This window comes from Mustela nivalis, assembly GCF_964662115.1.
Source record: "Mustela nivalis genome assembly, chromosome: 10".
Classification (NCBI taxonomy): Eukaryota; Metazoa; Chordata; class Mammalia; order Carnivora; family Mustelidae; genus Mustela; species Mustela nivalis.
This window is the reverse complement of record NC_139029.1, coordinates 30,854,979-30,882,917: the sequence shown is the minus strand read 5'-3', so window position 1 is coordinate 30,882,917 and position 27,939 is coordinate 30,854,979. Positions and strand designations below refer to the sequence as shown.

Genomic DNA, 27,939 nt, shown 5'->3' with positions numbered 1-27,939 from the left:
GCCACCAAATGAGAGCACTCCTTCAGGGATCAGTAGGACACCTCGCTTCTTTGCATACTTGGAGACCCATCTGGGCTTTCCGGAGGAGCAGAGAAAGAGGCCTGGTTCTCTCTGTTTGTTTTTCTTTAATGGGGAAGAATTATTGCGGCTGGTAAAGAATATCAGCTCCTCAGCAGGGATTTAGAACAGAAGGGCTTCTTTAGAGATGGGCTTGTCTGGTCTTTGGTTGGGCAGACGGGGCCATAGAGTCCCTGAGGGACACAAGGGCTAGCAGCAGGCTCTTCTGGGGCCTGAGACCATGGTGCAGAGGGAGACAGCCGGTTCCCTGGGAGAACCATTTGGTTTAGGCGGACTGTGGACCTGCCAGTTTGGCAAAAATCAGCTGTTGCTTGTCCTGGAAAGTGAGCTTCCAGACATAGTGATGTCAGAGGTGCTTACTGCATACGCCAAGCACTGAGCCAAGCTCTGGGGGACAGGCTTGTCCACGTTGTCCCTGCCCTTGAGGCACTGGCTGTTGGAGAAGACAGACCAGCGGGAAGGACAAGGAGCACACGGTGGCATGGTTGGGGTCACAACAAAGGTCTGGATGGAAGGTCAGGAGCAGGAGAGAGGGGAGTCTTAGCCGGCTCCCTGGACAGTGGCGGGTCTGGGGCAGAAGGAAGTTTTGCCAGAGCTGAACTTTCCAAAGTTGGGTGGGAGTTGGCCTGGCAGATAAGGGGAGGGAGTCCTCTCCTGAGGATGAGGACAGTGTCCACAAGGGTTTGAAGCGCGGCAAGAAGACGATGTGCTCAGGTATTATCAGGTAGTTGAAAGGCAAGAAGGTAAGGGAGAGTGTCAGGAGAAGCGGGTGGTGGCTGGACGGTCATGGTGGCCCTGTGGGGAAGAGGCTCCTTCTGGTGGAATCCAGATTTCTGACACCAGTCGGTGGGCATCAGAAGTGGTCACAGAGCACTGGGCCGTGAGCCTCATCCGTGATGCGGAGATGCCACTCTGTCCTGTGAAGAGAGAGGACCCAGTGACTGGGGTCAGTGGGGAGCTAGAAGGCTGCACATACTTGAGCCAATTCCTTAAGAACCTGGCAGCATACAGGACGTAGAGGGAGAGGGAGAGGTCGGCGATGGCTCCTGGACTTCTTAGGATGCCTGGGTGACTTTCAGGACCCATGTGCTGAGATTCAGAATCTGACCCTGGGCTTTGGGCTGCTCGCCCGGGCCTCAGCAGTAGAGACCGGGTTGTGGGGGGCGGGGGGCTGTGAGCCCCTTGCGGTCCCCAGTCCCTGGCTGGCACCCCCGTCTGCTGGTTCCCTCAGGAGGAACCAGGAAGAGTGTGTGGATGCTGTCGGGATGTTGACTCATCCACCCCACCTACAGATATTTTCCCCTGTTACCCAGGGGTAGTAAATTGAGAGAACTCAGTGTTTATTCACTCATTTATTGTCACCAATTATGTTCAAGGCTTTGTGAGTGATACGGAGATGAATCAGACACATCCCAGTCCTGTCCTCAAAGCTCGTGTGGTTTTTCTGTGATGCCGAAAAGAATTTGTATATGTTTTATTAGACACCCAGGGGAGAGGAGGTAAATGCCACAATAAAGAGACCAAATGCTGTAAATAAGAGGTCATCTCTGGCCAGGGAGAGTAGGTCATGGAGGGCTTCATGGAGGAGGCGGCATGTGCGCTGGGCTCACACGGACAGGTGTGGTTGGATTAGGCCGCAGTGGAATGGAGAAAAGAGTTCCAGATGAGATTTGCATGGAAGGGAACATGAACCCTCTGGGCAGGCATTTGGCCAGGAGCAGGGGTTTTGTATGGGGACGTTGAAGTCAGGGGGCCTCCTGGCGTATTTGTGAAGGCAATCCCACATGTAGACCGTACTCTCCAGGAGGAACCGCTGAAGCCTTGGGGACAGGAAAGGGCAAGGAGAGAGCTGGGTATCAGGGTAGTGTAGCTGGCCTTACAGAGAGGGCGAGCTCAGGAGGACAGTTCAGACCCTGCTATGTATTGGCCCAGAGGAGGGGACAGGCACTGGATCTTAGCGAGATTGACAGAAAAAAGAACTTCATCCACAATTACTAACATTTACTGAGGCTTCAGGCCGAGCACCATTCTAAGCATTTTATGTGCGTTAACTGATGGAGTCTCCCCAGCATCAAGTCCGGTAGGTGCCAATTTTACTCCCAATTTACAGACTAGCTCACGGAGGCCCAGAAATATTAGGTAAATAACCTGACCCTGGTCACACAGCTGGGAAGCAGAGGAGGAAGGATTCAAACCCACGAGGTGGTGCACTTAAATCCCACTGTGGAAATGGGTGGGAGGAACGGCCTACAGGAGCCCTGTAGGGGGTCGAGGCCGTTCCTCCCACCCACCAGTCTCCCCGGAATAGCGGCTGACCCAGGCCCTCCACATCCCCGATAAACTGAGAAGGGCCCCACAGGCCTGATCCGGTTCACCGGCTCTAACAGCCTATGTCTAGCTGGAGACAGTATAAATAACGGATGGAGTGGAAACTCTCTATGGAAAAAGGTACCCACTCAAACAGCCACAGAGTCAAAAAAAGGAAGAAGAGCAGAGCAGACCCAGAGGGCTCTGTAGCAAACAATTTCCTTTGGCACAGCGCCTTCTGCCTGACTGAGCCCTTGAACTAGGGAGTGGAGGAGGGGCAGCCCTGGGCAGGTGTGGGGGCAGGTTGGAGCCAGAAGCTTGGCTGGGTCCCTGGCGGGTCCTGGGTGACCAGGCTTCCCCCATTCGCTAAGGAGGCAGTCACGGTGGGGACACAAGTCAACTGTCCCTCCAGATACACACATCTGGCTTGCTTCTTCCCAGTGACCCTTCATTACTAACCTCCCTCCCTAAGGTGGGCCAGCAGTTGAGGTCTCCCGGGATCTCCATCTGTTCTTCTTCTTTGTCCTCTTGTTATGGGATCTGGAATCTTCTTCTTTTAGAAGACAAAATCCTTGTGAGTATCAGTAAAGTGAGATGATCGGAAGTAACCAAAAGAGGAACAGCAAGAAGGTCATGCTTTGGAAAGTTGACTCTGTATGAAATTCTTACATGGCCCATTTTAGAGATGGGGAAACTAAGACCAAAGTACTAAGTGGCATCCAAGGCTACACGGCGGCAGAGACTAGAGGTGCCCAGTTTTATCTGCGACCTTAGCCTGGGGCTGACCTGCTCCGCAAGGCTGCCCACCCATATCTCTCTGGTTTCTGGACCTCCGCTCCCGTGGCTGTCACGTGGTGGGGGGTGGGGAGCCTCTCCGTAGCATCAGTGCCGCAGAGAGACGATACAGGGACAGTTTGAGCATATGGTAGGCTCTTTGCAAATGTTGATTTCCATCCCTACCCCTCCCTTCTTTCTCTGCAAACTGGGGAAGGTGTTAGGAGCCTTTTGGGGGAGGAAGCAGCTCAAGCTTGGGGCTCCTTGGGAGAAGGGGTCTAAGCCCCGACTTTCTGGCCCATCTTCCCTACTAGATCTATGACACCCGAGACAGGGGCCGGGTATCTTCACCTTGGCTCCTTGTGGTCTAGCCCAGGGACAGCAACCTTGTGGAAGGTCACTCAGCTGGATGCAGCAGCACCCCACGTGTGGGCCAGTCCAGTGAGCTTTCTACTGTACCAGTGAGAGGACACTTCCGGTACGAGAGGGCCCCCATAGGCGCGGCCCGGTATGCCAGGAAACACTCCTCTACCCTGCTTTGGGCCCTGGCGGCTCAGAACCTCAGCCTCCCGTGCTGCCCCAGGACTTCATCTGTACCTTCTCTTCCTGCTACTGTCTAGCCTCTGGGACTCCTGGGCTGGGTGCCCTCCATGTGCCTCAGTGTCTCCCTTCCCTGCGGTGCCTGAAAACTGAGTATTTCTTCTGCCTAATGCCAATTGAGTTTATGGGCCCGGATATTCCTTCTGATCACGAAACAGAATCCATTATCCTGTACTTGGCATTCCTCTTTTTCTGTCGTCAGTACAAATGGGAACGTATCGCCATCCTCTATTTTAAAAATCCCTCCTTTTTTTGGAAAACATTCTGGATATTCTCAAAGCACATCTTGTCCCTATCAAAGGCTCTGAGCTCCACCGCTTTTCTCCCTGCTCACTTTCCATGTCTGGGACACCTCACTGCTCCACGGGAGGAAGAAGCCTCTGGTCTGGAGAATGTAGCCAGGAGCCAGGAAGGATCCAGAAGCGACCTCTGAACTTGCCAGTGTATTGGCAGCATTCTCAGCAAGAAGGGCAGGCATTTGAGGCAAAGGTGAGCACCCCAGGAAAGTGAGAGCCCCAAGCTTGGCCACAGGGAAAAGGGCAGGAAACTTCGCAGGGCCAGTCCCCGAAACAGGATCTATAGGCAGAGAGATGGACAGAAGAAGGGCAGTGTGGATGTTTTCTAACTGGAGAAGGGCACAGGCATTTGTCAAGTGTCTCAAGCACGCTGAGTCTGTGCCACATCTCACACAGCATCGTCTCATCTGATCTACACCACAAACCCAGACAAAGGGGATGTTTATCACTTTTTACTCATGAAGAAAGTGAGGCTCAGAGAAGTTGAGTAATTCAGCGGAGGTCACACAGATATTAATGGGTAGAACCAGGGTCTGAACCCAAGTCCTGATGGTGTCTGGGCCAACGCTCTGTACTATCCATGCTGTGTGACCTTGGGTCAATGAGGCATACCGGCAATTCTCCCCGTGTCCACTCCCAATTGCCCAGCATGACCCACCAAGATTATTCCGTGTGATTCTGTCTTAGATGTGCATGTTTTCTTATCGACCCACAGACCATGATAGCAGAAATGAAAATACAGATGGAGAGACTCGTCCTCAATTCCCTGCCCCAAGCAGATCAAACTCAGCTGGACCACATGCCAGCCCCATCTACAGATGTCCCGTTCATAGTGGAGGGATAGGCTGTATGTCAGGAGGGCAGCCAGGGCTTTCCCGGGACCAGGGTGTGAGGTCCAGGGCTGGAGCCCCAGCCCCCCTGGCTGCCTCACCAGCCCTGGGATGAGGCTGGCCCCTGCAGGTATCCGGGGGGTTTTCTGTAACTCCTTCCCCGCTAAACTTCCCCTACGGGGATGCCAACCCCAGTGCCCACACCGGATGTGGGGTGCCTTCCACCTGCCAGTAGAGACCGTGCCGCGCTGCTTCAGTTCCACAGGGAGGATGGGGAGTGGAGAGGACAGCCCTTCCCCCAACCTCCCTGAGGTTTTGGGTGGGGCCTGTAGAGCAGTGGCTGAAGAGTCCTTCCTGCCCTGGGTGGGCACCACCTTGCAGATGGGTCCCTCTTGCCCTAATAGGGCTTCCCTGTTCAGCTGTGCTCTAAAAAGAAGACATTTTAATATCATTTAAAAATTATAGTCCTTAATTTATAAAAGTGATAAATGTGCTGATTGTAAAAAAAAAAAAAGAAAGAAAGAAAGAAAGAAAGAAAGAAAAAGAACAGTTTAGAAATGTATAAAGAAGAACATGCATGCTCCAACCCCATTCCTTCACAGTCCCACCTGTCAGAGGAGCTGACAGCTTGGAGTTGATCCTCTATGTCCACAGAGCCACAGCTACGTGGACAGGTGTGGGTCTGTGAGGCTGCCTTTCCTGGTTTCTCACACCATTCCATTGACAGGAAGTGTACGTAGTAGCTAAGAATGGGGGTTCCTGGGTCAGACACCCTGAAGTTCACCACTTGTCAGGTCTCTTAGCCTTGACTAAGCCTCGTGTGTAAAATGGGGTCCCAGTCCTGTCTTCCATCCTGCAGGCTGTGGGGGGAGGGAGGGAGATCGCCAGGGAGAAGCGCTGAACCCCATGGTCAACGCATACATGAAGCCACAAAGAATCTCTATTATTGGGAGGAGTGCATAATTATTTTTAATTAAGAAAAGTTATTGTCCTATTACTACTATTCCATTGGGTGGATTTGTCATCACTTACTTATCAAACTGCTTCCCTGCTGATGGGTGTTAGGATTGTGTCCATGTTCAGTGTTAGAACTGTTACTGCAGTGATCACATGTGTGCATGCATCTGTGTCTATGTATGTGTAAGATGATGTGTATTTGTGTGTGCACTTGGGAAGCTGCTGGGTTGACATAAATTTTGGCCCCTTCTCTGCAGCACTAATGATGGCAGTCAATTTCCTCTTTGCCAGTCAAATGGGGGAGAGTTGATATTGACTTTAACTTATATCCCTTTAATTATTAGTGAGGCCAAGCATCTTTGCATATCTTTATTAGACATTTTCATGTCTAATGAAGGTAGGGGAGGGGTAGGGGCAGAAGGAGAGGGAGAGAGAGAATCTTAAGCAGCCTTCATGCCCAGTGCTTTAGTATTTTTTTTTATTAGCTTCTACTATTGTTTTATGGGTACTTATCAGAGATCATGGATATTGACCCTTTTTTATATATGTTGCAAATAATTTATATGTAGCCTGCCATTTGTCTTGTAACTGTTGCTGAGGCCTTTTTTTTTTTTTAAAGATTTTATTTATTTATTTGTCAGAGAGAGAGAGAGAGCAAGCACAGGCAGACAGAATGGCAGGCAGAGGCAGAGGGAGAAGCAGGCTCCCCGCCGAGCAAGGAGCGGATGTGGGACTCGATCCCAGGACGCCGGGATCATGACCTGAGCTGAAGGCAGCTGCCCAACCAACTGAGCCACCCAGGCGTCCTGTTGAGGCCTTTTTTATATGTAGTGCTTAATATTCTTGTGCAGTTGCACTCAACTTCTCTCTTCCTTTAAGAATACTGAGGCTTGGGGCACCTGGGTGGCTCAGTGGCTTAAGCCTCTGCCTTCCACTCAGGTCATGATCTCAGGGTCCTGGGATCAAGCCCCACATGAGGCTCTCTGCTCAGCAGGGAGCCTGCTTCCCCTTCTCCCTCTGCCTACCTCTCTGCCCACTTGTGACCTCTATCTCTCTGCCAAATAAATAAATAAAATCTTTAAAAAAAAAAAAAAAGAATACTGAGGCTCAGTTCAGGTTGGAAAGTTATTTTCTAACACTAAGTTACACCAATATTGTAATACTTCCGGTATTTGGTAGATTTGCTTCTGAGGTTTGTTCGTTTCTTTAATGCAAATTAATTTATGGACGTATGGTGCACAGACCCTTTTTAAAATAGATTTCTCCAGCTTCCTTCACTCTGTATCCCATTTTGTTGTTGCAAACCATGTATTTTACCTGTTGTAAGTTAATGGCTCATCCTCTCTTGCTAGAATCACAAATCCAGAAAGGCAAGAATGTTGTTTTCTCTTTTATTCACTGGTGAAGCTCCAGCACCCAGAACAGTGCCTGAAACACAGTAGGCACTTAATAAATGCTCGTTGAAGGGATAGACAGTTGGTTGTCACAGCTCTCTTATTTAAAGAATCCATTCTTCCTCCACTATCATTCCATCTTCGACAGCCTCTTCTGTCTCTTCTAACATCATTGCTGGATCAGGTTTTCTCCCTCTTCTTCACTTCTACAGTTTATAATCTTCTAGAAAATGATCTGTTTTCAAATTCATGGACATCAAGTGATGTATTAATTTCTCTCAATTTTTAAAATTGTGCACATACATGTTTACGTCGTCCTTCTTAACAGCTGTTTATGATTTGGCTCTTGGCTGCCACTCAGATTAACCAGAGGTTTGTCCCCATTGCTGGTCTCAGCGAACCCGCCTGCAGTCTTTTGAGGTGGTTGCTGTGTTTTTTCATTCTCTTTCTGATAGACGATTTCGTTTATTCTCCCCTTTTCTCAGCCTCTCGGGTTAGATGCTTAGTTGGTTTGGTTTAACGTCTTTCTTCTTTTATCATGAAAGCATTTAAGGTCTGAATCTCCCTCCAAGTGCAATTGGGCTACATTCCCCAGATTTTTTGAAAGCAGGGTTCTCAATGTCACACACTGATAAATATCTTACCATCCTAGCTTTGTACCTCTTTGACACTACTTGTTTAGAAAAGCATTTATAAATTGTTGTGTGCGCCGTGTACTTTTTCATTTTTTGCTGCTTGTTAATTTCTAGTTCTGTTGCATTGGGAATGGAGACTGCGGTATACATGTTGGAATTTGAGATTTTCTTACAGTCTGCTACAAGGACATTCAAGAAAAAGATGTTTTCTCTGCTTCTTGCATCTAGATGAAGTTAAGCATAAGAACTGTGTCTTCAAATCCTCCTTACTTTTCTTTGGCAGTTACTTGTACCATCAGACTTAGAGTACTGCATTCAAGAGCTGTGTTGTTCTGTGTGTCCCCTCCTTGTGGTCCTAAAACTATGTTACCTCATATATTTTACAGTTCCATGATTCAGGGTGAAGGTAAGGTTTATGATTTTTGTGTCTTTTTTGGAAAAACAGACCCATTAGCCATCTAAAATGCCCCCATTTTATTCTATTTAACATTTTGGCATTTTATTGGCTATTAATACTAACTTTTCTACATTGTTTTCATTACTATTTTGCTTGTTATGTCTCCTTGCCATTTCTTGAGTTCAACCTTTGTCCATTTGTTTTAAGTGTATCACTTCCAAACCGCATATGGCTGGATTTTTTTCCCCCACTCAATCTAATCTCTTATCTTAAAATAGAGTAATTTAATTTAGGCACACTCTTATATTTATTGATATTTTTGGGCTTATTATATGTCTTTTGGTTAAAATACTATTTCCTTTCCTATCTAGCTGTCCCTTTCCTAATGTTTAATTGAATTAATTAATTGAATTTTTTTGTTTCCCCCTCCCCGTCACACACAGTGGTTAAAAGGTCTGTATCTTACTATGTTTTCTAGAAATGGTTACCCTTAAATTAAGAAAACCCTTGCTTCTGGATTAATGTCAAGAATTAAATGGTATCTAATTCCCAAAGAGATGAGACCATTATTATCAACATTGGCTTAGATCTGACTGTACCTTTTTCTCATTTATTGCTCATCACTGTTCCCTGTGTATCCTATCTTGCCCTCCCCCGAATCACTTATTCTGATACAGTTTTTGTTTTATTGTAGTAATTCCTTGAGTAACTGTTTTAAGAGAAGATAAGTGGGTGGCATACTATTTTTAGTACTTCTCTCTTTGGCTTTAAGAAGGGGCAGAGTAACGGATCTTTTAACCCTTTTTCCTCAGAGCTCTGGAGTCTTTGTTGCCTTCTGGCAGGTAATGAAGGGGATATCAAGTCCCATGTCAGTTTGATTCTCAAAATTTCGGGACAGAGCTGCTCGTCTGGGTAAGGGGTGAAACATCACCTCCTTGGAGCTTTTGCATCTCCAGAGAAGGCAGGCAAGGTCAGGATTTGCTGAGGATTGATAGCCTCCTTTAAAATGGATATGTCAATGTGGGGCTTCCTCAGGATCATGCTAGGAATACAATCCAACAGACTAGGACTGAGGGAAACAGTGAGGGGGAATTTTTGAGGCAAGGCAAGGGACTCAAAGAATCTTAGATTACAAACTGTTGACTGACAAGCTGATGGATCCTTCCGGAAGTTTCTGTCCTGAGCAATCAAGCCATCTGTCAGGGCTCGAGTCTCCTGGAAGTAGAGTGCTGCTAATGAAGACAGTAAGGCGTGGGGTAGGTGGTTTCTGTCCTCCTCTCCTTCCTACTTTGGTCTCTTTGGAAACCCAGAAGATTCACTCATTATCCTTGGATTTCAATAATTCCAGCCAGCCGGCCTGCTCCAGCTCCCACTGCCGCTGAGCAGGATTCCCTGGGGATTTGGCAGGTGGGCCTTTGCTTGCCCCTGGTGGGTGAAACTGGCTTAGCTTTGATTTGATTTTCTGTCATTTCTCCTTATCTGCTTTTTCTCAGACTTGCTGGCCAGCTGGTGCTTCCCTAGAGCTGTTCTTTCTTGAACACTTCTCTTTTTATTTCCCTGGTGTCGAGGGGAGAAGAGGTAAACATATGGGCTCTGTTTGTCTGGAGAGGCTCAGGTGTGTGTAATGTTTCCTGGTGACCGGGAGGCAGGTGTGTCCGCCCGGCTTTCTTACCTGCTGCTGCTGGAGGCCAGGAGTGGTACTCCAGTGGTGCTGACCCCACTGGTTGGGGACCGGGCAGGGGGAGAGCAGTGGCTTGCTTCCTGCACCCGATCTGCTCCTGCCCTACCAGCCACATCTCTGGTCCCAACCACATTACCTCACTGATTACAAGTAAGCAGTGACCTCACTCCACTGCGAGATCAAATCCAGACTATTCCATGCATCAAGTTCTCCCCACCCACCAGCCCTTGCTTCCTGAGCTCTCACTGCCCCTCACTGCCAACCATAAGGACACCATGCAACTTGTTGAACATTCGGCCAGTTTGGGGTCTCCTGTCTGCCTACCCTTCTTACTGTTTGAAATGCTCTCTCTTTCTCATGCATTCGGACACTGTCAGAATTGACCATTCTTTTCTTTATGGCTTCAAGATGCAGTTAAGATTTGCACAGGTAACCCTGTGTGTTCCTTCATTCCTGGCCCCTCCCCCCACAATTGTCATTCCCTTGAAAGCAGGGGCTGAATCTTAACTCTTTCATGCTCAGCACTTACCATTGAACTTGACCCCAAATAGGTGCTGCATGTGTCTCTGTTCAGTGAATGAGTCATCCAGGCAGGTTCTAAAGAGAATTGCTCTACACCGACTGTGTGTGAGACCCTGTCCTGCTCTCTAAGGGTGGGGAAGGGGTTGCACTGACACACCAAGGTGTGTGCAGGACTGCAGGACTCTCAGAGTCTCTGTGCACATCAGGCCCTGCTGTTTATCTTGAGGCGCCACAAATGCACTCTGGGTATTCTGGGGAGGCAGGACTTACATCTGGTTTTCGAGGGGCTGGCGGAGTCTTTTGAGGAAAGATAGGCAGGATTTGGCCAGGTAGGCATGGTTGTGAGGGGAGGTCAGTAGCATTGAGTCAAGGCCCAAAGGTGGGGAATCGTGGACTGGGTTCAGAGGATAGCATAGTCTAAGAAATCAATGTTTCCACACTGGGGGGGATGGCGTACGATGTTTGTATTAATAATGGAGATCAGAGAGGACGGGGTGAGATCAGAGGCTGATGAACACCAAAGAATCGTGAGAAGTTGGGATGTTGTGGAAGACAGAATTGGGAGATGATAGACGGAGGTCCTTATGTTGTGGTGTGATGCTGCCCTGGGATGGGGAGCAGGGCTGGATGGATTCTAGAGCAGCAGGTGCGGTGACAAGGGGACAGCCTGGTGGCTTTGGCTACCTGCATGCCCTGGAGGAACCCACAGTGGGATATAGTTGCCGGAACACTAATACTTCCAAGGCTGTGCCAGTAAAATGCACGGTGTCCCAGAAAAGAAAGGGGGCAGTGCCCCAGGCCCGTGTACAGGTTACTCCAGACCTAGATCACTGGGCATGTTGTGGGACAAGCAATGCCAGATCATGAGAGACCCGGGAGGTAACTGCTATTCTTAGCAAGCTGATTTGTAAGAACTAGTGCTCCGTCATTCATCCTCTAACCAGTAATCATGTTTGCTTGTTTGTTTTTAAGGTTTTATTTATTTGACAGAGAGAGACATAGTGAGAGAGGAACACAGGCAGGGAGAGTGGGAGAGGGAGAAGCAGGTTTCCCGTGGAGCAGGGAGCCCCATGCAGGGCTCGATCCCAGGACTCCTGGATCATGACCTGAGCCAAAGGCAGACGCTTAGTGGCTGAGCCACCCAGGCACCCCACCAGTAATCATGATTGAGGCCCTTCCCAGAGCCAGATCTCCTTTGGCCTTAAATGCTCTGTTCTGTTTAGTGATTTGGGGAGTCCAGTGTGCTCTTGGGTCTAACTGTTGGATTTAATATTCAGGACCAGTCCTGAATATTAATCACTTGTGCCAGTGGTAGTTGTGTTCCCTCACTGTCTAACAAAGTGTCTCAAACCGAGTGGCACTTGTTTCTTAGTTCACAATTCTCTAGATGGGAAGCCTGGTGCAGAGAGGCTGGATTCTTTGTTCAGGGATGAAATCAAAGTGCCTGTGGGCTGAGCTCTCATCCTGAGGCTCTGGGGAAGGTTCTGCTTTTCCAGGCTTATTCACTTGTTGTGGGAGTCCAGGTACAATCCAGTGGTTGTAGGACTCAGGTCCTGTTTTCTTGCTGGTTGTCAGTGGGGTGCTGCTCTCACCCCTAAAGGTGGACCCCAGTCTCTTTCACATGACCCCTCTGTCTTCAAGGCAGCAAACTTGCAAGTCAAATCCTCCTGATTCTAATCTCCATGACTTTCTCTTGGGCCACTAACCAGAGAAAATTCTGCTTTTAAAGGGCTTTCTTGGTTAGGTCAAGCCCATGGAACAATCTATTTTGAGATCAACCTTGCCCTATAACATAACCTGATCACGAGAGTGAAGGGCACCATATTCGCCGTCCTGGGGATTACACAGCCTGTGTGCACTGGGAGACCCTGGCGGCCATCTTGGAATTCTGCCTTCTTTTCTGTGGAGAAATAGGGGCTCTCAGAAGTTAGGTGGTATGTGCGAGCTACAAGAGGGTGCCAGGGCTGCCTCTCACACTTGTCTCGCCAGGGGACATGGGGATCTAGCCCAAGACAAGAAGCATGGGAAGCACTGTGGGGGCCTGGGCCTCCTGGAACCAGCCAGAAATTGTTCAATATCTGAAGAAGTTGACCAAGCAAACTCTTTGACCATACTTTTCGACCATCCCCTGCAGGATTTGAGGCACAACCTGGCAGCCTCTAACTATTTCATGGCGGAGCCTCAAGAGATACTGGCCAGGCCAACTCTCCCTTCCAGAGGGCAGAGCAGAGCGTGAGAGAAAGGCCACGCAGCGGAAGTGGACATGAACGCTGGTTTCCAAAGAGAACAGTGTTTTAGTTTTGGTCATCGAAAGTGGTGCCTTCAGCACAGGTAAGAAACGGGCTGTCATTAAGTTTGCTTGCTGGGGACACCATTTTCGTCTTTCCTGCATGAGCTTGCTAATATTCTTCCTCTTTCGAGTGTATTCCTCTTTCAAATTATTATTATTAGAGTTATTATTATTATTATTATTATTATTTATTACTGTTGCCTTCCTTGTGTCTCTGTGGAAATCAGAAGTGCATAGGACTTCCTTGGTGAGGAGCAGAGATCTTGAGGGCCAGCACTCTTTCCCTACCTTCACCTCGTCTCCCCAGTTGTATTCCTAGTTCCTCAGTTTCCCTTCTGTCCCTGGCAACACCTCTTTTAAAGGTACCACAGCCTCCCCACATATGAGCCTCCACACCAGAGCTCCACTGTCTTCTCTGCTCCCCTCTCCACCCTATGATGGCTCTGGCCTGAGGAGCGCCCGGCCACTCCCTCCCTCCTCAGAAGAGCACAGTGGGTGTTGAACCTATGCTGCATCTCTTCAGGCCCCTCCCTGTGGTGAGGAATTGAAACAATGTCGGGTTCTCAGCCCTGGCTACATGTTAGAATGTTCCAGAAAGTTTTTAAAAATTCCAGTAGTGGGGCCCCACCTTCAGAGATGCTGACTGAATTCGCCTGGGGAGGGGACCTTGTGACTATGTGGTTAGCTCTTCAGCTCTGTGTTGTGGTCCCAAGTTAGGTTCGGGTGGTGGTTCAGGTTAGGTGTGTAGGGTTCGAGGTCTTTGGGCTGGGACTATGTCTTTGGATGTTTTGTCTGGCTTTGGAGTATATTGGAATCACTTAAGTAGGTTGAAGGGGGTGCCTGGCTTTAAAAAAAAAAAAAAAAAAAAAAGGTAGACTCCCTGGCCTACCCATCTTCTCTGAATCAGACTCTTGGGCTTAGGGCTACAAAATCAGTATGTGGATTCAGATACAGCCAATGTTTAGGGGCTCTGGGGCCTCCTTCTTGGAACTCTGGTGATGCTCACCCTGTATTTGGGTCTTTGGGCTGAGCTAGGAGTCCCAGGGGGACTTAGCAGGCTGGGTGCAGTGAACACTGCATCATCTCCTTCCTCCAAGTGCTCTCTCGCTTGCAGAGAGGACAGAGCCTCAGGCAGCCCTCAAAGATAGCATCACTGTAACTCAGCCAACCTGTGGGCCCAGAGCTCTGCCCACAGCTCAGATGTACCATGTGGGTCCCCTAGACCTGGGCTGCGACCAGGGCTTTTCAGTGGAGATGGAGGAATCACCCCCCTGGTCTCTGAGGAAGAAGGATGGAGCATCTGTACCTCCCTCTGAGAGGAGAGGTTTAATGTGGTACCTGTTAGTGGAGGCTCTGGATCTTCCTGAGTTCAAATCCCAACTCTGACACTTACTGGTTTTGTGAGGATTTACTATTTAGAGGGCAAGTTTCTTGGTCACCTGGCCTCAACTTTCTTGCTTGTAAAATGAGAAAGTGATGTCCATTACCCACCACGTTGTGGTGCAGATAGAGGGGAGGCCATAGAATGCAGCTGGACACATAGCAAGGGCTCCCCAGATGGGAGGCAGCCCTTTTTGACTCAGGCAGGCGGGTCGGCCACCTCTCTGTCCTTGTGGCGGCTGCTCTGTGACAGATCCGCCAAGCTCTGCCATCTGGTCCTCAAGAGTCAGAGCAAAGAACAGCCACCAGCACTGTACATGAGGTCCGGCATTTTATAGATGATCCCGAGTACCACTCAGACCCAAGTGAGTCTTGGTTCTGCCACCCTTTTCGTAGAGATAAGGAAACCGAGCACGGAGAGGTTCAGTAGTTTAAAGATAGTCACACCTAGAGAAGGATCAGAGCCTCAGGCTGCAGAAGACTCAGCACTGTCTTCTCCACCAAGACGCTTCCTGAAGAGAAGCAGTAACAGCTTCAAGAATGACCCTTCTCCAGGATAGCTACATTTTAATAGGAACCAGTAACACCATAAGGAATGGGTCCCCTTCCTTGGGACGTCTCATGCCTCAGCTTAGCAGTTGTTTCCTTGTGCATATGTCACAGCCGTTGTGGGTCTCCGGGCACTGGGTTTATTTAGCTAGGTGTGCAGGAAACAGTTGAACCTGGCTGGAGGCCGAAACCTCTGAGGATGCAAAAAGAGATATGGGAAGACCATCTAGGGTAGTACAGGGGAAGGGGAGGGTGTGGGGGGTGATCCTCCCCAAACCTGGTATTTGCCCTCCCCTACTTCACTGTTAAATTCTTTTTTTGTCCATGTGGGCTGTGCCAGCTGTGTAGAAGAATGGCTAAAAGATGGGACTGGTCTAGAGGGAAATAAGCTGTCAGTTCCAGCAAGAAATCTGGGCCCCGCCCCTTCCTGTGCTCTCCCTGTGGAATAAAAGCCTCCGGGATTAATGGGGATGCTGACTGGGGGCTTCCAGAGCGTTCAGGTCCTCATGGCCCCATGGCTGGCCCAGCCTCCCCCAGCCACCACAGAGGGGGTTGGAACAGCTGCCGTCTGAGGCTGGTGGAGGGCTCAGGCCTGGCCCGGTAGGAGCCTCCGGGGGCATTGCGGACCCCCCCCCCCTGTGCAGGGGAGGCCCATTCACACATGTGAGCTTGGGAATGGCTATGCTTGAGATTATCCGAGGGCAGGGAGATGTGGAGGGAGCTGGCCAGGGGCTCTCTCCAGACTACACCTGATTTCTGAATCAGTCACCATGAACCTGATCTGACAGGCAGTAAAGCATGTTCTCAGCAGCTAAGCTCTCTGCTAGTAGTTTGCCAACTCCTAGGGTCTTAGAAGCCATTGTTCAAAGTCAAATCCTCCACAGAATGCCAATAATAAAACAGATGCAGGTAGTTGTTTATTAATGTACATATATCATTTAAATTCAAAATTTTGGCATCTATTTATAATGAAAACGGTCAGTAAATGCACTGACAGCTCGGGGTCTAGAGCAGGAATTGGCAAACTCCTGCCCGTGGCCTTAATCCTAGCTGTTGCCTGAGTTTTGTAAATAAAATTGTATTGGGACACAGTCATGCCATTTATTTCCACATTGTTTATGGCTGCTCTTTTGCTCTAATAGCAGAGCTAAGTAATTGCGACAGACTCCATCTCCCACAAAGTCAAAGATATTTACTATTTGGTACTCTATAGAATTTTTCTGGCCTCTATTCTAGATAATCATTCAATCCCTTTCCAACTGTAACATCTAACATTGCTTTTTTACTTTTGTTTTGTTTGGCTTGGTTGCGCAGCATAAAGAAAATTCTCGATCCTATCTATATGGTGATATGAAGGTTTCCAGACTTCTAACAGCTTAGCTTAAGCTCGAGATGATCGTCAGTTCCATGCCATATGGACATTGGGGAAGGAGCAAGAGGGAATTCTGGTTTGCATCACTGACCATATCAAGCAAACTGCTTGAATCCTTCCTTATTACAACACTCAGACAGGAAGCCCACAATCAGTGATGACGTTTCTGTGATCATCCACATACCGTAATCTCATATCATGGAAAGTTTTAGAGTGTACTTGTTTGTGTGGTTTTATGTAAGCCTGTTTAGTCCCGAATTTAAGAAACAGCCACATAAAGATGCCCAGAAAAGAGCTCCAGTCTTTAGTTGAAGACATGTTTTAACACCAAAGTTCAAGACCTACCCAGGCTTTTGTCTGAGTTCTGCACAAACCAAGTTCAGCCGGCCACCCCTGTTTGTTCTTGGTGTGTTCCTGCGATGGGCTATAGAACACATCTGACTGTGCCGGTCCATTTTTCATGACAGTTTTAGGTAGGAAGAGTCATGCTGTAGTTCTGGAATAAAATTCTTGAGTGACATTTGAAGAACTTCTGAAACAGCTCGTGGAACACAATTTGAAAGGCACCCCTTCTTCAAATACTGGTGGTTCTCATTTCTGTGCTCTCAGAGCCAAGGGTGCTGGGACTGAGAGGCAGAGGAGGAAGGCATGAAAGGTGGGGGTGGGGTCATGCTGTGGATGGTGGGAGAGGGTCATGGGGCAGGTGAGGGGCACAACTCAGTGCTGGAAGAAGTTCCTGGGAAACAGTGAAGCCTCCTGGGCTCCTGCTGAAACGGGGGTGTCTCCTAATGATTGTTGATGACCTAAACACAAGCCCAAGGCTGCCCTCATGACTTCCAGCCTTTGGCTTGGGAGAAGAGGTCTGGAGGAAGGTGGGGAGAGTAGATTATGTGCAGAGAAAGCCAAGGCGTAAGGCTAGGGGATATGGAGGGAGGACACGAATGGCTTCTAAGGAGCAGGCAGAGACCCCTGCAGCCACCTGATCCAGGTGTGGGCCGGGGGAGAGGGAGTGGGACAGCAGAGCGGGCAGCAATGCCAAGCACGTTTGTAGGAGGGTCTTGTGCATGACCTGGATGGGGACCAGTGGCCCAGGGAGGTGGTAGCTCCAGTTGGGCCGTAGCTTTGGGCATTCGAGGCAAAGCCGGCAGAGTTAGGAATATAACCCAGGAGTCCCTGCTCCCAGGCCGCCTGCCTTCCCTGGTGGGTGCCGGGAAGGGAGGGGCCGGCCTGGTGTCTTTGGGAGACTGTGGGCTAGAGAAGGCCTTTCAGGGATAAAAAACCACCAGTTCTTTCTGAGGTTTTGCTGCTCACCCCATCGAAAAAGAACATTTTTAGATTTTAAAAGGATGACCTCATTTTTTTTCTTATTTACATAGCCCTGTTTGTTTATATAGTCCTTTAAAAATAGCGAACGTGTGCTAAGCTTAGGGCTCTTTCCCACCGCCAGTGGCAGAGCCACCGTGTGGGGAGAAACACCTTTTTATCTGAGAGAGGGGCAGCCTTGTTTCCGAGGACAGATGGGAGCAAAACGGGACAGGTAGGAAGTTTCGTGGTTTTTCGTGTCGCTTTTCCAAAATAGCCACACTCCTGCCTCCCACTTCCTGCCTGACTCGACTCAGGGAAGATTTTCTCCCATAGACAGCTTGTGTTCTGTGAATTCTCAGGGAAACTCGAAGGGATCTGTCAGCCAGCAAAACATGCTTGACCCTGAAGACCTTGAGCTTGGAACTGACAGCCCCCTTGAGCTTGGCACTGGGTTTGCTTTCTGGCTCTGCTGCCTACCAGCTGTGTGACCTTGGGCAAGTTGTTCCACTTCTCTGTGCCTTATCTGTGAGATGAGAACAGCGCTACCGGCAGTTGCTATGCAGGGAGGACGAGGGAATATGTATAAAGGGCTTAGCCCAGTGCAGATACATGCGACTCTTAATCAATCTCTTGATAAACAACAGCAGTGGTGTCATAGCTGCCCCCCACCTGGAGAGTTACACTAACCTCTCAACCGCCTTCCTTTCCTGCCAGCTTGTCTACTCTAGCCCATCCTTACATTGTCCCAGAGGCATAGGAAGATAAAAATCTGACCATGCTTAAAATCCAGCGGTCCCTTCCCTCATGCGTGGCAGGGAGCAGCAACACTTTTTTTCGAAATGGCCAGATAGTAACTATTTTAAGCTCTGCGAACCGGGCAATCTCTCTTGCACCTGCTTCTCTCTACTGCGCTGCGCTGCGTGCAAGCAGCCATGGGCAGTGTGTAGAGGGATGGGCGTGGCCGTGAAACTTGATGTTCAGGAACTAGCAGCAGGCTGGATCCGCCTACCCCTGACCTACAGGATGAGCCAGGCTCCGCTCCTCTCCTCGGGGCTCTGGGGCTCCCAACCCATTCCCGTCCTCCATCTCTCTCTCCCTCCTCCTCCTCCCCCATGGCAGTGCAGAAGGGACTTCTCACACTTTAATCCTTTACCCCGAGTTCCTTCCTTCTGGATTCTCTTTCTCTTCCCCCTCGTCACCTCCCCTGTGACATTAGGAACCTTTGCTCAGGGACCCTGTGGGACCCTGTGGGACCCGCTCTGTATTTCTACTCCGGGCAAGTATGCAAGTACCCTCTATCTTTGCTTTACAGGGGGCACCCCTCGTGCAGGAATTTCACCCCTCCTCCTTTGTGTGCCCCTGGGGTGTGTTTACGTGTTCAGAGATGCTCGGTAAGCATTGCTGTTGAACTCAAAGATCTTGTAAGATGGACAGCTGCCCTCAGGGAGCCTACAATCTGGACAGAAAGCTCAGATGGGAGCTGCTGAGAAGCCCATCAGCAACCCAGGAGGGAAGTGGCAGGGAATGTGCCCGCTGGGGTACCCACAATAAGGTGTTTCTGACCTTTATGGAGGAAGAAGAAGTCATTTTAAGTTGGGCCTCGCAGGGTGGGAAAGGGACTTTCAGAGAGAGAGTTCAGGAAGTCTTTCCATGCTGGGGAAGTGGCAAGAGAAGAGTTTTGGGTTCAGGCTGGTGAGCGGATGACTTGGCCCGGTGACCACAGAGGGCCTTCCTGCGAGAGACTGGGACCGGTGCCTGGAAAGCAGGGTGGGGTCTGCTCCGGGACTGGGGAGATGGAGGGGGAATTTGAACTTTATCTCATGAGCCAGAATTTCTCCAAGTGCGGTTCACAAACCATCCCCCTACAATGGTATCACCAGGGGTGTTTCTCTAAAATGCAGATTCTATGGTCCAATCTCAGGAAGCTGGGAGGTTGAAGGGGGTCAAAGCCACGGTCTGTAGGAGGAGCAAAGCTGCAGTATGCTTGAAGACAATGATCAGAAGCATTCTTTAGATGGACATCCCCTGTGGGTGTCCCCGCCAGGCCGGGAAGAGGAGAAGCAGGAAAGAATCATCTTTCCCAAGAGTAGAGAAGGACACCAAGGCTCAGCCATGGCAAGTGACTTCCCCAAAATCACTCTGTGACTTACTTGCAGACATGGGACTGGCCAACTCGGACTAGGCTTCCTCTCACGATTTCAGGGCCTGGGGTGGTCCAAGAGGGTCCACAGTGGGAGGAAGGACAGGTATGGTGAATGTCCCCAGACCCCAGCACAGCCTTCAGGGCGCTTGGTTAGTGAGTGTTGAACCAGGGAGGGAATGAGTGGGTCAGATGGATGAATCCGCGGTGGGGGGCAGGAGAGTGGGGTTGTGGGGTGCTTCTGAGCCTGCAAACCTGGAAGTGGAAGAGAATGGCTCTCCCAGAGGGAGAGGTCAGCGAGTTGTCCAAGCCGAGCTATTGCCACTGGAGACACAGGCCTGAGGCACTCCAAGGCAGGCCAGGTGATGTGTGCAGCTGGGGAAGCTACTAATCAGCCAGGATGAAAAATGCAAGAGAGACACACAGGGATTAAGGACCAGAGGCAGAGGGAGGCACTCTTCCAGTGAGAGAGCCCGACAGGTGTGCAGAGAGCAGAGACAGGATGGGCGGCGGGGGGGGGGGGGGCGCTGAGCAGAGAGGTGTCCCCAGCCAGTCCCCTGGGAACATGGTCTGGGCCCCTCTTTAGAATAAAACCAACTAACCTCAAAGAAATGGTGCCGTGGGTAAATAAAAATGTCAATCAAAATAAAACCGAAATCACGAGTTTGTTTGCCAGAGATTTGCGCTTCTGACCAGCATAGCTGCAGGTGTGGGAGAGCAAGTAGGAACTGGAACCGCCTGTCCCACCTGTCAGGACAAGCCATTCTGTCTCTGCTGGGGTTCTGGCTGGCAGGCTTCCTTGGGATCCTTCTGAGGCTCCAAGCCTTCGTCTCCTCTCCTGGGTCTGTCTTAGCTCCTCCCCCTTCCTTTTGGTCTTTCTCTTTATCCACTCAGTGGCTCTTCCCCGCCACCCCTCCCGGGGAATAGAACTCTGTGCAGAGGGGCTCAGCAGAGGCCCCCAGACCCAGTGGGGACTAGGAGTCTCCCACTTGAGGGCTTTTAAAGTGACAGAGAGGTTTTGGGGCTTGGAGATTCAGGGTACCTGAGAGTGGGGTACCTGAGATGCCCCTCAGGGGCATCTCTCTGTGGGTGCCTCTGGGAATCGGCTGGACAGGGCTGAGGAGGCACTGATGCCCGGGTCTTGCGTCCCCCCATCAGGTCTTAAACATAGAGCTTCTCAGCTAGCCTCCCTGGAGCCTTCAGAGCCTCTCCTTTCAGTAATCTGCCTGTGCCACCAAGCTCGTCTCCTCCCCCAACTCTGAACTCACATGGGCTCTGGTGCGGTGACATGAGGACCGCCATCACCGTCACCCATCTTCAGAGATGGAGCCTCCTTAAAATCAGCCAAGCCTAAACAGAAGTTGCCACATACTGTTCTAGGCACCAAGATGCAGATTCCTACCTCTTGGAGTTCCACAGTAGTCGGGGAAATAGATGGCCATTTTGCCCCTTATCACATACTGTATATTTCATATTATCTGTAAAATAAATAGACAGTGTTATCTTATACTTATGTAAAGTACCTAATGTGTGGCAAGGCGAGCCAGAAAAGAAAAGGAACCAGGTGGTCATAGTTGGCCTCGGAGGGTGGCATTGGAGCAAAGACCTCAGGGGTAAGGGAGTGAGTGCTGTGCTCTTTGGGGAAGAGTGTAGAGACCATGGTGAGATCATGTTGGGGGGGACCCCCAGGGGGCCAGTGGAGCTGGAGGGGTGGGGGAGGAGGCCTAGGAGGAGAGGAGGCTGGAACTGGGATGGAAGGTGTTGGGGCAGGTAATTGAGAAGCCCTTGGAGGTCTGTTGAATGTTCTAAAAGGCCCACCCTGGCTGTGTGTGGAAGCTGTGCTGCAGGAGACGGGGTAGGACGGAGGCAGACCAACTGGGAGGCTGATGTCGTCACCAGGAGGTGACTGTGTCACCGACCAGGCTGGCGGCTGTGGAGGCGGTGGGAAGTGGTCGGATTCTGGGAAGTGTCTGGGATGTGAGGTGTTAGAGAGTCCAGGGGACAAGAGCCCTGATGATGGTCACAGGCTAGTTAACCACCACCCACCCACCCCCAGCCTCAGTTTGCTCGTCTAGAAAATGGAGCAGTTGTAGAGATAACATCCAAGATATCTTTAGTTTGGGAAACTCCCTCCTTGAGCTCCAGGACTGAGGGCTGGGGTGCTTGGGGTGCAAGTTTTTGAACTTGGGGTAGCACTTGTGCTTAACTAAGAGGGGTGCTTGACCAGCACCACTGACAGAGGCAGGGGAGGGGCAAGAAAAGCACACCAGGTCTGAGAATCTGAGAATGGCAGGAGCACTGACTCCTGGGAAGAAGGGCTGAGAGGCCCACGCACGATGCCTAGGCCCTGGTGGGCAGTCACCGTGGCTGTGGCCCAGGGCCTTGGTAGAAAGGTGCTGGATGGACTCACTACACCCTTTGGAATAAACCAGCCATTTCAGGGCCTGAGCTTTTTTTTTGTTGTTCTTCTTCTTCTTTTTTTTTTTTTTTGCCAAGATGGAGGCCCTGAATTTTGAGCGTTTTTAGATGGACACGCTCCGGCAGGAAGGAGCAAGCCTTGGCTCCCGTCTGGGGAGAGTTAACCTTCTGGCCCAGCATTGCATAACCACAGAGTCTGCTGAGTGCAAGGGGACTCTTCTGTGTGGCAGCCAGAGTGGCAAGCCTGGTGGCTCCGGGCTCTGGCACTGTCCCGAAGCGGAACAAACAGCCCTCCCTTCCTAGATAATGGCCCTCATTGAGCATTGTGTCCATGGCCAGCGCCCAGCACAGGGCTGCTCAGCCTGGGTAAGTTTCCTCTCTTGGCTCCTTAGCAAAATATTTACACTGTGCCTTTCTAGTAAAACGGTTCCTAGGGACCAGCAGGCAAAGGGAGCTAGAGCCAAGCACCCCCCAGTGACCCGGCTCCCGGCTCCCGCACCCCACGCATGAACCTGGGCTGGTCATTGCCCTCCATAGCTCGTTTGTAAAATAAGGCATTGAGCTTGAAGACACTTGAAGGTCTGTCCAGCTCCAAAGTCATTGGCATTTTCCCTAATTGAAGAATGAGCTCCATTTTTCTTATGTGGGAGTAGAATTTGGTTGGTGGGTCTTTTTCTCAGGAAGGCCTGTGAGTGGTTTGGGGGGAGCTGAAGAGGAGGACTGAGAACACTACCTGCTTGGATCCCTCCTACTGTGCCATTGACATCAGAAAAGATTCTGTCCCTCTCTCTTGTGTCTTTCACTGGGGAGGAGCTCACCCCAGAGGGATCAGCCCCAGGGCACATGTAACCCCATTATCAGAGGACCATTTGAGGAAACTAGAGAAGAGAAGATTGTCCTCAGTCATCCAAGGGATTGTCCTGGAGACGGGAGGGGGTGGTCAGAGGTGGTGTGTCTTCAGGACAGAATTAAAACCAGTGAGTAAAAATCACATGGCTTATTTCTTAGGAAGATGTTGCAAACAATAGACCCCCTAGATGTTCCCATGCAAAACACACATACCCTTTGACCCATGGTCCTGTTTCTGGGAACCTGGCCTACAGAACAATAGCACCAGTCTTTAAAGATATGTGTACGGAAGATGTTTATTACAAAATTCCAGTGGCAAAGAAAAATTAGAAAAACACAGGGTCTAGAGACAGATTGCCAGGGTTCAAATCTGGATCCCACTACTTACAAACCGGCATGAGATCTCTGTGACCATCAGTCTCCTTTTTGGTAAAATAGGGATTATAATGGTGCTTGCCCTATAGGCTTGATGCATGTGAGGTGCTTATAACTGTGCGTGGTATATACTAACTGCTCAAAAATGTTGGCCTTTGACCTAGAAAGATCGTCCATGAGAAAAGCTAGATGCAGAGAAATGTGTACCATGACCAGGTTTGAGATGTACCCTTTGCCTTGGTTGACCTCAGTCATGCTCAGATTCACCCCCAAGTGCCCCAGGCTTTGGAAGTGGAGGGAGAGATGACAAACCAAGGAGATCCCCAGGTGGGGTGTCATTTCTTCTTCTTCAGTTCAAGTCGTACTTGTTAAAATGGTATTAGCACAATGAGCGTGGGGTGTTATACACAAACAATGAATCTGGAACACAACATCAAAACCTAATGAAGTACTTTATGGTGACTAACACAATTTTTAAAAAGATATATTCCTATATTTAACAAATATATTTAAATTTAAAAAATTTCAACCAAATAGTGACAATAAAATAGGAAATAATACAACCAACAGCAGAAAATCTAGCAGCCCACTTGAAAAAGACAACAGCAAATACAGATGGAAGCCACTGCACCATCCCAGGGCCCTCCCTCCCTCCAAGAAGTAGTCATCACCCTGAACCTGGCAGTAACAGCTCCCTCATGTTTTCTGAGCACCTGCTATGTGCCAGGCAGAGGGCCACATGTGGGAGTTACCCTACTGAAAAAAAAGAGACATGGTTCCTGCCCTCATGGGGCTTGCTGTGGAGTTGGCTGAGACCCCATCTGTCCAACAGCCAGCCTCCTTCAGTGAGTTCCAGTCTTCAGTTATATAAATGTTCACCGATCCATGTGGAGCAGTGGCAACGGTGAGACTGGGAGGCTTCTGACATGGACATTGTCACTGGCCTCATGATTTGGGACAAGTCCCTTCTGCTCCCTGAGCCATGGCATCTTTGTCTATCACATGTAGGCTGTAGGCTTTAACTTGGGTGCCATTCAAGGGCCTTCCCTTGGTGGAGTGTGATGAGAGACCCCAACCCAGGGCTGGCGCATGGACCATCCCCATCACTCTGGCAGGCGGAGGGTGGGAGGGGGAGCTTTGCTGTCCATAAAGTGTGCCCCAATGCATCGAGAGTTAGGGGCGGGGGCTTATTTTGCAAGTGCAGGACACAAACTACTAGTAGGACATGAGGTGATTTTAGGGGAACATGGGTAAAATTCCCTACGTTAATAGTCATTTATTTAATTCAATAAAATCCTAGAGTTATACCTCTGATCCCTATTGCTCAGTGGAGCCTATATTTTAACAAATTAAATTCATCAGTGTAAATGAAAATATCACATAAATAATCAAACAGATGGTATGTGTTTCAGGCAAAACTTGAAATGCTGGTCACCAAATAACATGGTGTTTCCCAAACAAATCTAATGATGGAAAGGGTGGGGCCCGCTGGCATCTAAGTCCTGGCCCATGGGAGCCCAAGCCGTAGTAGAGGAATGACTCCATGGAGGGCTCCCTGTTGAAAACAGCATGAGACAAATTCCCTTCCGATCTTAACGCCAAGAAGAGCTATGCTTTTTCAGAGGCCCTGGTGTGTTTATCATCAGGACATGGAGAATATGCAGCTGTGTTGTTCTTGCCTCTTCCTTCCAAGAAGCTATACCCCAAACCTGGGGCCCAGACACAGCCACTGTGTGGGACCTTTTCTACTTATCGCTCGTCTAGACCTTGTGTCTTCCCTTTCCCCTGGGTTGATATATGATTTTTTTTAAAGATTTTATTTATTTATTTGACAGAGAGAGATCACAAGTAGACAAAGAGGCAGGCAGAGAGAGAGAGAGAGGGAAGCAGACTCCCTGCTGAGCATAGAGCCCAATGTGGGACTCGATCCCAGGACTCTGAGATCATGACCTGAGCCGAAGGCAGCGGCTTAACCCACTGAGCCACCCAGGTGCCCTGATATATGATTTTTAATTTGTGCTCCTATTTTGTTTTTTTAAACCTCATCAGATGCTCTGCAGAATAAAGCAAGTTAAAACTGTAAACAAACACACAGAAAGGGAATTAACTATTAGCTAATTAATCAATTCATGGACGAACTACTTAAGACCAAAGCGTTCTTGGCTCCACTCTACCTCCTGGGATTTCCTGCCAGGAGTTGTCCTCCTGGCTAAAAGGATGCCTAGGTTACAGAGTGTGATAATACAGTTAGGAGGACCACTGTCCATTCCGCACCCCAAAATTGGAACCAGCAAGTGCTGAGGGCCCACACCTCCTGTTGAGCTTGGAGGCCATCTTAGAAATGGGGCTCTCCCTTCAAACTTGGAACAGCAGGCCCAGGACTGGTGGCTTGACACAGTTCTTTCCCCACTGGAGAATGAGGTTTGCAGGAAGCCGTTCCCTTGGGCCCTCCAGGAGTCCTACCTCAACCCCTGCAAGGAACATTCTGAGTATGGTCCCCATACCCAACTGGTTCCTAACCACTTGTTCTTTGCCTGCCCCAGACTTCCCCTGCTGTGACTACCATCTGATTCCCACACCTCCTGGTCCCATTCATCTGTTGCCAGGCCCCATGCTGTCCTGATGGCTCATGCCCGCTGGCTTCTACCTGCATGTCCCCCAGGCATTATGGCCTTAGAACCCCCCAGGGCCCAGGAGGCTATGAGAAACACCATGAAATACTGATATTTTTAAAGCAAATTACTAAAAACTTTATGCTAAGTGAAAGAAGTCAGACACAAAAGACCAAAGATTGTATGATTCCATTTATATAAAATGTCCAGAATAGGCAAATTCATAGAGATAGAAAGATAAATTAATGGTTGCCAGAGACTGTGTAGTGGTGGGGAGGAGGTGGGGGGAGGGAATGTGAAGTGACTGACTGCTAGTGGGTATGGGGTTTCTTTTTGGAGTGATGAAAATGTTCTGGAATTAGATAGTGATGATGGTTGCACAATCTTCTGAATACACTAAAAACCACTTTATTGTACATTTAAAAGGGTGACATTTATGGTGTGTGAATTCTATTAGACACCATCTAATAGAGCAGGTTGCAGAAGCTATGTTTACGAGAGCGACACTCAACTTTTAGAAAATCTGATTCATTAACAAATTGATGAAAATACCCCCCTTCCCCAAAAAGGAATTAAAATAACTTGTGTAAACTGCTCCTTAATCAAGGTTTCCCACAATTATAACTTCACTCACTTGTTCATTCATTCATTTGTTCATTCACAAACACCCACGAGTTCCCATGGGGCGGGCATGGCGAACATACAGGTGATGAAAACAGAGCCTGTGCTTCCAAAATCTGTAGCTAAAGACATGACATGTGAAACCATTATCTTGGTGAGGGGACACAGTATAAACTGGCTCAAGCCCAGCCCCATGCCAGGTGGTAAGCAATCGAGAATGGGCCACGGTTGTTACCACAGGAGAGAGGGGTTGTGTATGCCCTGAGCGGGGAAGAGCAGAGGTGTGATCCTGTTTGGGAAAGAGATATCACTCATCTGGGCCAAACTTATTGGGAAATCCGTTTGAAGAGGATTGCCCTATGTCAGAGGGGCTGGGAGTTCTTGGAAGGGAGCACACTGTCCCTGCAGGTGAGTGAGCAGGGCTGGGGCTCAGGGAACATGATTCAGCACCCAGCACTCCTGGCTGCCTTCCACCTCTCCCTTCCCAGGCCACCCCGGCATCCCCTTCTAGATACCCCAGAACCTCCAGGCTTCGTGAACCCTGCCAGATGGGTGCTGGCCAGCAACTGGCAGAGGCTGCCCCATTTCTGCAGGATAAACAAGAAACACTATTGGGTCTTCTGAGGTTCTGGGCCAAGGAAAAGACACCAGGGTTCCCTGGTCTCTGCCCATCTTCTCAGATGCAAAGGTGAAGGGCAGGGACAGGGGCTGGCATCATCAGGTTCTGGAGAGAGGTACTTAGGTGGGTGATTCTAGGCCCTGGTGAATTCATTTTTCACGTCCCTAGACCCCACCTGGTTCTGGAGCTCAGTAATGTCAGCCCCACCCCCCTCCTTGTAATTATCCAGAACTGATTCTCAGTTTGTCCTCTTGTCACAAGATGTGATTCCTCTTTCTCACAGTGCCAGTCCCTTTGTAAGTCTATAGCTTATCTTTTCTTATGGCTCTTTTCCCTTTTCCTGAATTAAAGGCACTTGGTCCTAGTTCGTTCTGCAAGGAGGAACCTGTGTGTTATAACCCTTTCTATTTAACACTGGTCTGTTCGCTCCCTTATTTGTTCACAGTGCCTTGGGCAACCAGAGACCTGTGCTTGGAGCTCTGGGAAGGTCCACCTCCTGCCCTGTGCCCCCAAGTCATGCCTTCTGCCAGGGTAGAATTTTTAAAAATCACCTGTTCTGCTTTTGGTTTGGATGAGGAAAAGGATGTGTGAATTGCGATCAGCTTTTTTTTTTTTTTTTTAAATTCAGCCTCAGAAAAATTAGACTGAGCAACATCTTCTTGCTTGATGAAGACTAGAGAGATTTGGGGAACAGGCAACAAGTCAGAAAATGTAGAGATCTTCTCTCTTGGAGGTCACAAACAGCGCATTCCCCAAGTGTTTCTGGCGCTTAGGTGTCATCAAGAAAGGAAGACCCAAAGTGAGAATTCCTGAAAAGAAACTGTGGTCAGGATTCAGGAGATACTGGATTCGACCAGGCACCTGGGCTGGGACTGGTTATAGGCTGACCCTTGGGGTCTTCTCCTAGATTGATCAGCCCTTTGATGACCTATATTTCT

General features: G+C 49.4%; 1 protein-coding gene across 6 annotated transcripts in view; it reads left to right on the top strand.

Moving 5' to 3' along the window:
- Window positions 1-27,939, top strand: part of HIVEP3 (HIVEP zinc finger 3) — a 456,791-nt gene that overhangs the window by 353,078 nt on the left and 75,774 nt on the right. For all 6 annotated transcript variants that reach the window (XM_082687130.1, XM_082687126.1, XM_082687128.1 and 3 more), the window contains one exon: window positions 12,606-12,802. The gene's annotated coding sequence lies outside the window, so the exon portion shown is untranslated. The remainder of the gene's footprint in view (window positions 1-12,605; window positions 12,803-27,939) is intronic.